This window comes from Limulus polyphemus, unplaced genomic scaffold (assembly GCF_000517525.1).
Source record: "Limulus polyphemus unplaced genomic scaffold, Limulus_polyphemus-2.1.2 Scaffold1109, whole genome shotgun sequence".
Taxonomy (NCBI): domain Eukaryota; kingdom Metazoa; phylum Arthropoda; class Merostomata; order Xiphosura; family Limulidae; genus Limulus; species Limulus polyphemus.
In genome coordinates this window covers 245852-261588 of record NW_013666719.1, presented here as the reverse complement: position 1 = coordinate 261588, position 15737 = coordinate 245852, and the positions used below count along the sequence as shown (strand labels likewise).

Sequence of the window (15737 nt, the reverse complement as noted above, 5' to 3'; positions counted from 1 at the left end):
TCGAACATTAGAACTAATAGTTCTAGTCCATTTATAAGTCCCATTAAGCTGTCAGCAATATTTTTTCTGTGTTTGAGATATTGTAATACTTTTCATACAATATTATCAGATTTTTTTATTGCATATGTTGTTTATATAGTAATAAATATTTTGTCAAATAAATACGTTTGTTTTGTCCTCCTTTGTTTGTTATATATTTTGTAGTTTTTGCCACTTCAGGAGTTACAAGAAGAACAATAATTTGTCACTTTTTGACTACTTGTTTCTATTAATCTAAAACAGATATGAAGCTACTGTTTGAAGAAACTTGAGAATTATAGCATTCCAGCATTAGGTACAAAGATAGCAATGTTCTATGCTTAGAAAGAATTTGGTCCTGTACATATTGTCACGGCAGTATTATTCCACCATCTAACTTGACTAGGGTCACAACCAGCCTCTAGATCTCGATTGCTTCTGAAAACTAGTATGTGTTTTTTTTGTTGTTTTTTTTTTGGTACAGTATTTTAGGTACTAATTAATATACAGTTGCGTTCCTTATTTCAGGATGTTTTGGCATTATCTGAAAGTAGTCGTAAAAAAATGAATAATCTGAATAAAAATCCTAGGTTGGTGGGGAGAACAAGCAGGGCTGACTCATGGCTGATTCAAAGGGCTCAAAGAACCCATAACAAAATGTTAAAAATTGTAAAAATTTAGAAAAAGTACTAACAAACAAAGAGAAAGGGGATATTTGTGGTGAAAGTTTATTTGCAGAACTTAAATTAATATCACATCGAATACCAAATTCAGAGAGTATAAATCTTGACCACATCTCTACTGTGAATTGGACTGCTTTTAACAAGAAGTGACGCAACTCCTTTGCCATTTATGTCAAGTTTCTCGTCTCGACTGCTGCACCCCTCTCTTCCGATCCACTTTCTGTGTCTTACAACAACTTTCTTGAAGATTGAACATTATTAAAAATCCTCTCAGAGATTTTGCTTATATTTAGCAAATTTGTGCGTGTATTCTGTGTTTTCAAGAAAAGAAATGGAAAATCGCAGTCTGCAAAATAATCTGCAAAACTTTTAAGGTATAACATTCAAAGTGCATTACAAGACCTTCAAAATAAGCTCATTTTGGGCTGAGGAATCACGTTTACTTGTAGACTTTCAACGGATCTGTAGGGTTTTCACTAAGAGTAGAGCTAGGTATGCAATTTGCTGCTCAAAAAAAATAGTCAAATTGCACAACTATTCAATTGTATGTATGTGAAAACCAAATCAAAGAAAACTTTCCAAATATGTTTAATGCTCTGAGAATTTTATTAACTTTGCTTGTTAATGTGGCTAGGGCTAGATTAACAAATAAGGCACAAGAGGTCATGGCCTAGGACCCCGCGCTTTCATGACTATATATTATTATATTAATCAATTCAATTGAATTGCAAATTTCGGACCATTGAAAGCATATCACTTAGTAGGAAATGAACTATTTTTTAACATCATGATGGAATGTATGATGTACATTTCGTAGGTGATCAAATGAAGTTCACAATTTGATCATATTTTCATCATCACATTAGCGCGTGCAAATCATAATTTTCATCATCATATTAGCGCGTGCACATCATGAATTTCACCATATAGCACAATGCTTATAAAAGCTCTTTCTATAACGACGAAAATGTCGATATGTCAAAAATCGTTATGTGAATAAATAAAATATAGTGGCCCAGCATGGCCAGGTGGTTAGGGCGCTCGACTCGCAATCTGAGGGTCGCGGGTTCGAATCCCTATCCCACCAAACATGCTCGCCCTTTCAGCCGTCGGGGCGTTATAATGTAACGGTCAATCCCACTGGGTGGGTGGTGATGACTAGCCGCCTTCCCTCTAGTCTTACGCTGCTAAATTAGGGACGGCTAGCGCAGATAGTCCTCGTTTAGCTTTGCGCGAAATTCAAAAGCAAACCAACAAACAAAATATTCTAAGTATGCACGACCTTTTTCGAGTTGGATAATAAGAAAATATTAGATAAATAAAGGATAATAAAATATTTATAATGTAATGAATTTATATAGGAATGTGCAAATAGAATTTAGACGTGTGCAAAAATGCTGCTTGTAGCTTAAAAATAAAAAAACGCGAAACAACAATTATTGAATATTATTAAATAAAAATCTCGATAATTATCTAATCAACATGAAATCTCAATATCTTATCGTAAATATATTTCATCATCAATTATAGATAAAACCAATCGATTGTATAACAGGATAAACGTCCCTGATTTCAGAAAATATACTCATTGGGCTTTGCGCCAAACGTTCTCTATTTGTGCCTAGGGTCCAGCAGTAGGTTAGGGCGCTCGACTCGCAATCTGCGGGTTGCGAGTTCGAATCACCGTAACACCAAACATGCTCGCCCTTTTAGCCGTGGGGGGGGGGGCGTTATAATGTGACGGTCAATCCCACTATTCGTTGGCAAAATAGTAGCCCAAGAGTTGGCGGTGGGTGGTGATGACTTGCTGCCTTCCCTCTAGGCTTACACTTCTAAATTAGGGACAGCTAGCGCAGATAGTCCTCGTTTAGCTTTGCGCGAAATTCATAACAAACCAAACGAAACCGCAGTAGGTTAATCTGGTGTCGAGTATGGCAGGTGGTGAAAGATCGTATTAGAGTCTAAAGTTGATAAAAACATTTTTGCGTTCCACAAAGAGACAAGAGAGATTAAACGGTCTAGCAATATTTTCTATAGAAAATGAAACGGCCAGTGAGATTAATGTCTACAAATTAAGGAAGTTTTGCCATGTTAAAAGCTTGTGAAGTTCCATTTTTGTACTCTATATTCTGGATTTTAAAAATATATTTAAAACTGTGTAAAGTACAAAAAATATATAAGAAATAAAAATATAAACATTTGAAAAGAGGCACATTTTTTTTATTTTCGCATCCTTCAAGTTTTGAACTTGAGCCGGTACTAAAAACAAGAACAAAAACAAACAAACGGAATTACTATATTTTGAAGAATCGCGTTTTTTTTTTGTTTTTTTTTTGAAATAGCCAACTAAAACTGACCAAGCCAATATGAATATATTGAGTCCTTTGTAACCACTTACCTGTACAACAAAGTTTGAGAGATTTAATGCTAATATCGCACATTTGATCAACAAGTAAATCATTACCCAAGTTAACTGAAGAAAACAAACCATAGCTCTTAAAATCTTACACAAATTATCCTTAATACTCGCTAAATTTTATAATTATCAATAACATGTGATCAAAAGTAAGCTAACTCCATAAATTAGAACTGAACAAATAAGTCATAAATAAATGAATCTATTTCTATGTAACAAACTGAATATGTATATATATATATGTTATTGTACTAATTAGAATGCATTGATTCAATAGTTGGGGATGTTTTCTATAAACAACATATTCAGTCATAAACCCAATTTTATCTCAAAAGGCTCGTTCAACTTATAGGATTTAGGAAAATGCTTTTGTAAAAATATTTTTAGTGTTTTGGTTTAGATGTTTCTTTGGAAGAGGAAGCTGCTGAACATGATGATGATGATGCAATACCTAGAACGATTGTGAATATTAAGAATCGAGAATCTTTGAGAAATATCTAGAAACAAGAGTACACTATAAATAAGAGTAATAAGTAATAAGAAGTCAGTGAGTGTTTCAACTCAGTATTAGACAGTGAGAATTAATACATTTATTCTGTCATTCAATTACACGATGTGTTACATGTTTTTTATCGATCAAAACAAAGTAAATTAGGTGTAGTTACCGTTAATAAGGAATTTTTGATGAAACTTTGTGTTAAAGTAGACACAGTTTGTAGTGAACGTTATAGAAGAAACAAATTACTTATTTTAATTATATGGAGTGTATTATTTTCACTAAATAACTAAAAAGAGCCTGACCAATGATAGAACATGCTATAAAACTGGTGTCAGAAGTAGGATTATTTTAGTGAAAATAAAATAGAACTTTGGCTAAATTTCAGCATGACAATCCGATCATGAAGCAAGATCAGAGCTTAGCTAGAGATGATGAAACAATTAACATAAGATAAAAAAAAAGAAAGTGATAGAAAGTTCTAAAGAATGACAAGAAGTAGGAGGCAGTAAATTAGAACAATGGGATATAAAATTGAAATAAGACCAAGAAGAAGGGGATAGAAAAAGAAAAGAAAACCAATAAGAAATTTACAGGAAATTAAAAGAATTTCAGGAAATGAGAAATGGAATATTAAGAGAAGAGTTAAAAAAGCAGCATAATATTTCATGAATATTAAGAACAACAATAAATCTGATTACATACAAGATCGGCAAACCTATTTGAAATGTGTAGAAGGATTCCAACAACAAAATTAAAGAAGCAAGATAACAGCAAGATCAATGAGATTGAAGAGAACATCAATGACAGAATAAATTATTTGGAAAATGAATTGATAAGTGCAGTGATCAAACCAACCACACCTTTTTTTTTGTATCCACCCAAGAATTATAGCCTAAAACTTCATTTGCTTTATAAGTGGAAAATGAGATCCTATTTGATTTACACATTTTACCACTATTACTGTATCATTTGTGACTGCAAGACCTTCCTGGACTACTCCAACTATGTGACCACCAAATCTAGTTCCAGAATTTAGCTGGCCAGTTTAACAACATCGCCTAATTAAAAAATAAACAGACTGTGATAGAAAGGTTCCATTAAAGGAATATCGAATTCAGTTCGAAAGTGAACAGGTGGAATAGTGAATAACAAGTTATTCATCTTGTGGAACGTCTAAAAGCACTAGCATTAATAACAGTTAGTAACCTTCCAGCCTAGAGCCATAACAACTATCAAACTATGGTAGCTACCTTATCCAACAGGTTTGGAGTGACACACCAGGAGGAATTATCCAGAGCAAAGTTTCAGAACAAGATACCCGGGAAATATTATTCGTTAGCCAAACTTGTAAAATATTTGGAAAAGCTTGCCCAACTGTCTTACCATGAAATGATGGATTCGTTGACACACTAACAACTTATAGATACCATAACTGATGAGGAAATGAGAATTAGGTGGAATCAAAGTTGGTGAATATATTTAGAGGAAGCTCTCCTGTTGGCAATGGTACTGAAATCCATTAAAATCGGAAGTAACTAACTAAAGGTGCTATTTAGAAGTTATAGGGATTAGACAGATAACTAGCTACATTGAAAGGAGGAACTAAACCGTATGACAATTAGTGTTTCAAGTGTAAGTTAAAAGAACATATGTCGGGAACAGCAGACAAAAGTATATAGGAAATAACAAATTCTCCCAAAGGATATCAAAATGGTCAACCTGGTCATTACAACTGAGACTAAGAAATCAACAGCTGTTACCAAACCAAGGAGGAAACATGCTAAGGATGAGTATTGTAGCTTTCTTTTTCTTTCTTTGTAATTAAGCACAAAGCTACACAATGGGCTATCTGTGCTCTGCCCACCACGGGTATCGAAACCCGGATTCTAGCGTTGAAAGTCCGCAGACATACCGCTGTGCCACTGGGGGGCTGTATTGTAGCTCAACCAGACTAATGAAACAATAAAGGATTAACCAGACATCAGGATAGAAGAAATAGGTGGACTTATAGAGCAAAGTTCAGCTTAGAATACCCAATCTACCCCAAATGTAATGGGAAGTTCATTATCTAAATAAACAAGTCCAGTGATGCAAACAGCAAGTGGACATAAAATTCCAGCAAAAGGAAAGTTGGAACTTCTCTACACCTCGTGACTTGTTGGTGATTGACATTGAAAAAGAGTGCATGTAAAGGTTAGGTTAGATTCAAATAGTTTCACAGGACAGGACCAGGACATTTTTGTGCACTATATCATAATTACTACACCAGAGGTTGAATTTCCAGTAATAACAAAGAGTGCACATATTTTACCATCAAGAAGTGAGGTACTCATGCCAGGGCTTAATAGAAATAAATTTAAATATAGCAGCTGGGCAGTAATATAACAAACACTCTAGCATGTCCTGATGCATTAATGGTTGGTAGAACTCTCGTGAATATGAAAAATAAAAATATCATCATTAGGGTCATAAACATAACTAAATATAAAAGTTGAGTCACGTTTGTATGGGACATTGCAAGCTGTGGAGCTTTACAAGTAGTACTTCCAACTCAGAGAACATCAGAAGTAGCCATCTTTCAAATAAGGTGTATGAAGTCTGATATAAAATCATCACATAAGGAAACTTACCACCTCATTTGCAAAAGCTTCACAACTGGAACCGTAGTGGTCTTGCAGCTGATGAGTGACATAGATTACATGACTTGCTTAAGGTATACTAAGGTACATTTTCCAGTGGACCTCATGACTTAAGCTAAACAATTAAAATGTATCATAAGATTGATTCTGGAGATGCAGTTCCAATACGTCAGATAATCCGATTATTCCCTCGTGCAAAACAGTTAGAAGCTTTCAAATAGATAGAAGCTATGAAGAAACAAAGAATTAATATAATTAGTACTAGTCCTTGGGCATACCTATTCTATTTGTAAAGAAATATGTATACACAATATTCTGTGTGGACTAACAAGAGGTGCACGAGTAACAAAAATGAACGTACTCACTGTCATGACTTGGCTCTACTTTTGATGTTCAATCTCGATCAAAATGTTTTTCAATACTGAATCTTAAGAATGGATCTTGGCAAGTATAAATCAATAAATCAAGTAGATAGAAGACAGTCTTTAATAAAGAAAATTGATTCTGGCAATGTTTTGTGTTACTATTTGTTACTACCCTATAATGTCTGACTCATTTATTTGGATGAAATAATCACACATGGGAAGACTTTTGATAATGTTTATGATGAGCTAATGAAAGTTCTGAAGTTGTTAAGGAATGAGAATCTTAAGCTGAATCACAAGAAGTGTGAATTGTTCCATCAGCAGGTGAGTTTCCTAGCTCACACAGTCAGCAGAAGGTGAGTGTCTACAGACCTATCTAAAGTTAAATCTGTTTAGAAATGACCAACATCAAGGAACTTGCTTGAGGTAAAGAGGATATCTTGGACTATGCTCTTACTACTGTCATTTTGTAAAATCATTATTTGACAGAATTTGTCATCTACACAAATTACTTGAAAACCTAAATAAAGTTTGTTGGACTATTGATTGTGAATAAGCATTCAACAAACTAAAGCTCCACCCATTTGAGATACAGGTGATAGTTATTTTGCATTAAAATATAGAAAAGAACAAGTGATTGCTTAATGTAATAACAATGCAACAAATGCAACAGAAAGGAGGTATTATTCTACTCAAATAGAGCAACTAAGTGTTGTTTGAACATAGGTTATTTCCCTTAGAGACGTTGCTAGGTGCTTAAAAGATATGCGTTATAATATGATGTCGATTACGGTTTTCTATTCTGATTTTTCAAGACACCAAATGGGGATTTGGAGCACCATCAAATAGAATCGGAACATGGGTTCCTTGTACCAGTACCTAGTGATGCCTTTAATTTCCACAATTACTTATATGGACAAAGGTTTACATTTCAGATAGATCATAAGGTCCTCTGCCGGTAAATGTTTGCAATTCAGAAGGCAAGATACCAACATGGCTACAGAAAATTCAGGCATACAATTTTAACATCATGCATCACCTTGAAAGAGACCACTGAAATGCTAAAAGTACAATAGAGTATAGTCCACGATATGACATCCAGAAGTGATGATGAAAGCTAATATGGTCTAACGACCAACTCATAGATGGTTAAGGAACAACATTGATGTCAGACATGACTTTGCCATTTCAAGACCTAAATCAGCTTGTGATAAAATGAAAAGTTGATATAATGTTAATGTTGATAAGATTGAATTCCACTGAGGTGACATAGTATGGTTGTACAATCCCTGCAATTGGAAGGGATTAACTCTAAAGTTAAGCCGATGTTTGGAAGAGCCATATCTGAAAAGAATCATGTCAGGTTTTTATGTATGTAGGGAACGGATTCTCTACAGTAGGTGTCTGTGAACTGTTGGCGATAAATTCGAACAATAACCGCACAGCACACAACCAACTTGTTTAAAAAATATAAGTCAAACGTATGTACAAAAATTCTTTACACTATAGGATATCAAAGTTCTTTCTGAAACTCTAAATAATTCTATTTTCTTATCAAAAGTCCACACAGGCTGGTCCATTTTCTTTAGAACCCAATTGACAAGACAAATTATTTTTCTCTACTCTGTTTCTTACTACACAGTCTGCGACAATTCACTTACGTAACCCGGTGGGTTACCATAATTATATCTAGAACTTCAATTAGTTGTCTCCTTTTCGTCAAAGTCCACACAGGCGGGTTCAATTAATATAGAACACTCTTTGACAAGACAAATATACTTTGCCCAACTGAGGCCTAGAACTTTCTACAAGCTACGAGAACATACAGTAGGTTCGAGTAATGTGCCATCATTTTATAACAATTGAACTACACACACAACCTATGACTTATCGAGTTATGTAAAGAAATTTATCATAACTATAATTTTTAAAATAATTACCTTTTAACACTCTTGTTATTAAAACTAAAAAATCATTAAATATTAGATCATTAAATGAACTAAATAATAACTCTTACACTAAATAACCTTGCATATCCAACTAATCAATGATATGAGGCACAGAATCAAGAAGGGCAAGCAGTCCAAGCTAAAGGTCATCCACTGTGATTGTCTACAAGTATATCAATGACAGAATGTAGAATTGGATAACTTCAGAGATTAATTTGCCATTCAACGTGCTGTAGACTTCAGGATTCTTGTTGAGACCACTTCCAGATGATCACCGAGGATACAGCCGCCAATGAACTTGCTCACCCATCTATCCAGAAAGAACTCCATCAGTGACAGTATGCAAGTGAGAGCAAGGGAGAAAAGGACATCTCATCTGCATACCATAACCCTTAGAAAAGAAAACCACCAAAAAAGAAATAAAAAAAAAACTGGAGAATAGCGTTTTGTTTTATATTACGATTGTTAAGGGACTTTTACAACCCAGGAAGAAGATAGCGCTGTAATCTGTTCTTGTCTCCATGGGGCTACTAAACATAATGATGATGATACAATACCTAGAATGTTCTTGAATGTTAAGGATTGAGAAACTTTGAAATTCTAGAAACAAGGGTATATTATAAGCTCGAGTGATAAGTAATAAAAAGTCAGTTCAGTGTTAGACAATGTGAGTTATCGCATCTACCCTGCCATCCAATTACGCTGTGAGTTACATGTTTATTTGTTTATTTATCAAAGCTAAATGCGTTAGGCATAAGTACCATTAGCGAGGAATTTCTCTTGAGATGTTGTTTGTGAACTTAGACCCACAACTAGTACTGAAGTGTATGTAACCTATGGCAAATGTTACAGAAGAAATAAATTTAGTTATTATCGTCAGGTGGACTAGATTTCACATTATTTTCACCAAATAATTCAAAAGAGTCCACCCAATGATATTAATTTAATCATGCAAAATAATATTTATATACGCAACTAGTAATAAATAACGCTTAAAATTATTTTAAACATTATAACCAGTAATATTAATGGAACTAAATTTCAAAAGGACATCTCCATTACTTAAAAAACACGTAAACACCAGTTCTTTGCTATTATGTTCTAGTCTTGACAGTTTCGACACTAGCAGTTTATTTAAATCCAAAGCTATAAAAACATCTGAATTAGTCACCTTCTTAGATTGCTCTTAATTTTTCTTAAAAATTATATATTTTCATAATACTAGAAGCTATTCAAACAGAAAGAAATTCTGTTAAGACGGTCACAACGTGACGGGACAGTGTGTGTGTAATTGAACTGAGTATTGTTGAATCGAGCACGTGAGACGTTCGTTGAGAATTATAGCGTTTGTTATAGCGCGACTGTTGAAATTAAGTGTATCGCAAAATTATATTCAGAAAGAATAAACCAGTTTTATTTAAGAAAGGACTTGTGTCTCTAAAGTTTCGTCGGAACGAATTTACGGAAAATTAACTAACGAACTGAGACGTAACATTACTAATACGTACATACTCTGATTAGCTGCTTGATTATGACCTATACCTAATACGGGATTAAACCACTTTTTGCTCAAGTAACAGCTATGACATGACGTAACAGAATTGTTAATATTGTATGCAATTTATGGAGTGAGGTAGGCAGAGGATCGTGATGGCTAATTTGTCTCTTAAGTTCATTCTATAGATATTTAATTTGATTAAGATCTGAGGATTGTGGTGGTCATGGGAGTAAGCTATGGCATTCATTCTGCCTCCTAAAGGGTTCAAGTGCCCTAGGCTATGCCATCAGACATTTCTCAAACCATGTCTCCCCCACAATGAATACTTGTGACCACACAAATAGGATCAAGTGGTGTGGATTGCCCTGAATTGAATGTTTCTGACAATTAGTCGATTGTTTGAGGTTGTGGTTGGACTTTGTCATCTTGCTTAATCACCTTTCTCCTCTATTTGCCGTTACATTTTTGTAGCCACAATTTCCCTCGTAGCCAACATTTCATTCACATTTTGCCAATTCTGATAAAGTCAAATGACATGATGTTTTGGAGCAGCCTATCAATGAAACTGTCTTGGCCACTTTGGCAAGTGCCAGATGTGCACTCACTGCTATGCTCCTTTCGAACACAGCAACATATTTGCCTTTTCTCTGTTTGTTAAACTGACTGTAATTGTGCTTGTCTCAGTTATTTGTAATGCTGCAAGGATCGCCCGACACATTTTGCAAGCAAACTAATTTATACCTACAGATCGGTTCAGAACCAATGTATGTGTGTACTAAAGAAATTTTTTTACATGACCAGCCATATGGCGTTTAAATTACTACCCAAAGTACTTTTGTGGATTACAACAATGTATGGACTTTAAACGAAAAAAAAAATGGCAGTAGTTTTTAACGGAAGGCAACGAAGTGCGTATATCAGTATAAAAACCAAATGATTACTTAATCCAGAGGGTCAGGTGGTTAAGGCACTCGACTCGCAATCTGAGGGTCGCGGATTCGAATCCCCGTCACACCAAACATGCTCGCCCTTTCAGCCGTGGGAGCGTTATAATGTGACGGTCAATCCCACTATTCGTTGGTAAAAGAGTAGCCCAAGCGTTGGCGGTGGGTGTTGATGACTAGCTGCCTTCCCTCTAGTCTTACACTGCTAAATTAGGGACGGCTAGCGCAGATAGTTCTCGTGTAGCTCTGCGCGAAATTCAAAAACAAACAAACAAACTTAATCCAGAACAAATGAAATTTCTAGGCCTTACACAATATATCTTGAGGGATCTAATGAAATGAGATACTTACGAGCTCAACGCCCAGTGGCACAGCGGTATGTTAGCAGGCTTACAACGCAGAAACCGGGTTTCAATATCTGTGATCGGCAGAGCAAAGATAGTCCATTGTGTAGCTTTGTGCTTAACTACAAACAAACAAACTTTCAGGCGATTTAAATGAAGCTTGTAGCAAAAAAAAAAGTCAAACACGATGTAAAATGAATTCGGTCAAAGAATTCGGACCGTATGACTGTTTTAATATTTTAATATAAACACTTTAAAAATATATTATTGCAGTTTCTTCCAAGAATAAAGTTAATTCATTATTTTTACACCAAAGATTTGCGGAGGCGTTGATTAATTTTGAGCACAAAAGTCTCGTGTCAGGTAAAATTCTACAAGCGATGCTATTATATGACTAGGTGGCGCGAATATACCCTGAAGAGACCTGAAAATGGGGTAGGAGTTTATATTTTTACAATGGTGTAAAGTGTAAATAAATATTTTTAAGGTTTACATGTTCTCTATTTATGGTATTGCTTTTTTTGTTAATTAAAAAGTGCATTCTAAGCAGGAATTCATACATTTTTTTTCTGTTTTTAAAAATGAGTTTCAAGAATTTGGGATTAAGTTTGGTAAATCTTCAAAGTTCAATTAATAGTAATACAAAGTAAAGCTAGTAAAAGAAAATTTAATAACAATACTTTATGAATGCAATATATTTCAACCAATATTATTAGTATTACATATTTATTGTCATTCGTAGCGATAACAGTTTTATAGTATTAGTAAGGAAAATGTAGCTGTTCAAAAATTGGTGGTTGAGGTAAGTGTACTGCCAGTGCCACTAGTAATATTAGATCATCAAGAAGTTATTGTCGCGTTTTGGAACACTTTCATTCCCCCCCGCCCCCCCCAAAAAGTACATCATGTATAATAGTTAAACGAACCGCCTAAATGTCACGTTAGTGTAGCCTCTATAATGTATAAAGTTGACTGTACTCTAATCCCTTATAGTGATGGCACACGATGAGACACACATTCGGCATGTAATGCTGTTTGAATACAAGAAGGGAGACAATGACTTTGTAGCCACAAAGAAAATCAAAGAAGTTTATAGAAATGTTTTGAACATTCTTAAATGTCAATGATAATTCAGCAAATTTCGTTCAGGTAACTTTATCTTAAAAACTTTGATGGCAGGGGCCGACATGTTGGAATTGATATTGATGCTCTGAAGACGCTTCTTGAGTCTAACCCAAGGCAACACACTCGTGAAATGGCCCTAAAATTGCATGTCTCTCATGAATCAATAAGTAAAATTCTAAGGAATATGGGAAAACTCCATAAAGAAGGTGCTTGGGTGCCTCACGAACTCTCCGATGATCATCACTTTCCAACATGTGAACATTGCTTCATCTTTTCTGGTGCGTAATGCGCGTGAACCATTTTTGAACAATATTGTCACTGGTGATGAAAACTGGATTCTCTATGTGAATATTAAACACCAAAAATAATGGCTCAATCCTGGACAAAAACCAATTCAGACCCTAAAATCTGTACTCCATCCACAGAAAGTGATGCTTTGCATTTGGTGGGACATAAAGGAGTAATTCATTTCAAACTCCTCATTCAACAGCGAACTGTCAATGCAGAGATCTATAGTCAGCAACTGGAACTTTTAAATCAAGCCCTTCATTAGAAACGGCCTTCACTCATCAATTGAGTGACATGTTTGACGCAACACAATATTATGGAGTTGGGTTGGGAAGTTCTCCCCACCCACCATATTCTCTAGATATGGCACCATCAGATTACCATCTTTTTCGTTCGCTGCAATGCCATCTTAATGCGAAAGGTGTTAAAGAGGACATCAACAAGTTTTTTGCTTCAAAGCTAAGGGATTTCTTTAATCAGGGCATTAACAACCTGATTGTAAGATGGAAAAGCATCATCGATAAGAATGGAGATGTTTTCATTAAATAATAAATGTTTTGTTTTGATATTTAAGTTGTTCGGGTTTTTTCATCTAAAAAAAGCGACATTAATTTCTTGACAACCTTATAGTAGTACTACTACTACTAGTAGTAGAATAAGAATTTGTAAAAAGACAGCTAAGTAACGTGAAATGTGTGCAATAATGCTTGAGTTAGAAAAGACACGTGAAAAATAAAGCAAAATATATGCTCTTGTCATGAACTTTAGATAGTAAAAATAAAACTGACAGAAAAAGCACAGGAAATACTTGGAGGAATTGTATATCTTAAAAGTGAAGCAGTACAGAGAGCAAAAAATTAATTGAAATAACGCAGTGTAACTGGGTCCAGGATTCAAATAGTTTATAATTTTGATTGCTTTTAACATCCTAAGGTAATGTCACTGTTGATGTCTAGACAATAAGATTTTGGTGAGATAATCCTTTACTTTTATGTGGCAGATTATGATGTGTTTGTTCCTTGTTGTTTATTGCGTGATTTTTGAAAGACTTTTTTGTTTTGTTAATAAAAACATCAGTGCAATGTCTAGTTTAATAGTTAGTGTGGGTCTAAGTATGTCTATAATATAGGCTACAATTTGTATGATGATGGACCTAGGGTCAAGAAATAAAGTTATAACTGCAATTAGACCTAAAGTTTAGTACATTAGTTGGTGTAAGACATGACTTACAATCAGCCAATAAAATTACAAACCACTACATTAGGCCTATAATGTTTACTAGATCTAGATCTTGCCTGTTGCATATATTGCCAATCTCGCACACCAGTTAATATGTTACATCATTCTCGTATTTTATTTTAGTTGAACATACACTTACTTATACATTGTACTCTAGGACTTGTATTTGATCTACAGATGAATGATGGAATAGTGTAATTTACTTATGTACATCAATTCGGTCTCACTGTATTTCAGTGGGTGGCTTTTAAAAGTTAAAACTGCAAGAGTAATACACACAAATAACGTAACACTGTGTCGTATTTACTCTAGGGGAGGGCATAATTATAAATTAATAGGCATTATAGGCCAGAGGAAATTTTGTGCCCCTTCACACCTATGCCAGGAGGACTGCCCCTCTCTTGCTATGCTGCTGAGCACTGCTTCAAGGGCTTGAGTGACTTATCTACAACTAAGCCAAGGTCCTTTATTTCGGTCTCACTGTTGAATGTGTTCTCATGTATATTAAATATTTCTCCCAAATTATAACAACACAAATTAATTTCCTTGTACTTAATAATTATGGATCATTTGCCAAGTATTTGGCCAACTTGTCAATCAGTTCAGGTTGTTCTGTAGTACCTCAACATTCTCAGTAAAGCTAGAACTATATAAGAGTTTAATGTGATTAGCAATTTGTACTAATTATGTCTTTATCAATATCATTAACCCTATGATAATAATGTGCTAGAAGGTGAAGCACATTACATAACTCTCATTAACTTTCATTCTAGTGGATAAAATTGTATAAAACTAGACAAGAATTTTCAGAAACGTGTGTAGTTTGAGAAGAATGGGATATTCAATTTTGTTTTGTTTTTCTGCTATTTCTAATAAAAATTCATTATTTAACTTAATTATGTACACTCAGACTCTGAATAGTTCAACTGCAAGGTTATTTTCGTTTTGAGTATAAAAATATTTATTATGTTACAGTTTTCACATTTCACTTGCATAATCTCTAGCACCTCCTGAATGAAGTTATTTATGGTAAATATTCATATTTTATTTTCCATTTTTTCTACTATATCACTAAATTTAGCTATTATCATCAATGTATAGTGCAATGAAATGCTTAGAAGTAAGAAATAGAAATATGTGCACACCTTTTAACTCTTCAATGAATAATCTTAAAATATCTCCTTTTTGTCATATGCATCATTTCACATCTTAACCTATTCACTTATAGTTTATTTTTAATGTTTTAGTTTTCTTTTTCTGTACATTACTGTTGATTATTTATGTTGGCACACATCAACGGGTACCCACGAGTGATAGAATGGCAGACACACCTTAGCCTCCAGCAAAATCTTTTTATACACTCTTGGTAAAGTAAGCCTTGCAGAATGAGGGAAAGCTTTGATTATTTTGTAAAAATTATTAAACCTTTCAAATATGAGTTCTAAAACACAAACAATACATAATTAACTAAAGTATAAAAGTAAAAACTAAATGAAATTTAACTGTCTCTCTAACTATAACATACATAGGTAAGAAATAACTGAAGTGCTATTGTGAACAAAGTACAAGCAGTTACATCTACTCAAGTATTACAACTTGACATTAATTTCAAAATAACCATTGTTGGATTATAGTGTAAAATTAGTTCTTTAATGATTAGAAACACATGTGTTGAAAGTATATGTAACTTCTTAAACTCAGTGTTAACTATAGGTGGGCATGGCACCTGT

The 15737-nt window shown here is 34.2% G+C and overlaps 1 protein-coding gene across 3 annotated transcripts in view; it reads left to right on the top strand.

Annotated features, from left to right (window-relative positions):
* Window positions 1-11749: 11749 nt before the first annotated feature.
* Window positions 11750-15737, top strand: part of LOC106462172 (mitogen-activated protein kinase kinase kinase 20-like) — a 194229-nt gene continuing 190241 nt past the window's right edge. For all 3 annotated transcript variants that reach the window (XM_022389353.1, XM_013922070.2, XM_022389354.1), the window contains exon 1: window positions 11750-11790. The gene's annotated coding sequence lies outside the window, so the exon portion shown is untranslated. The remainder of the gene's footprint in view (window positions 11791-15737) is intronic.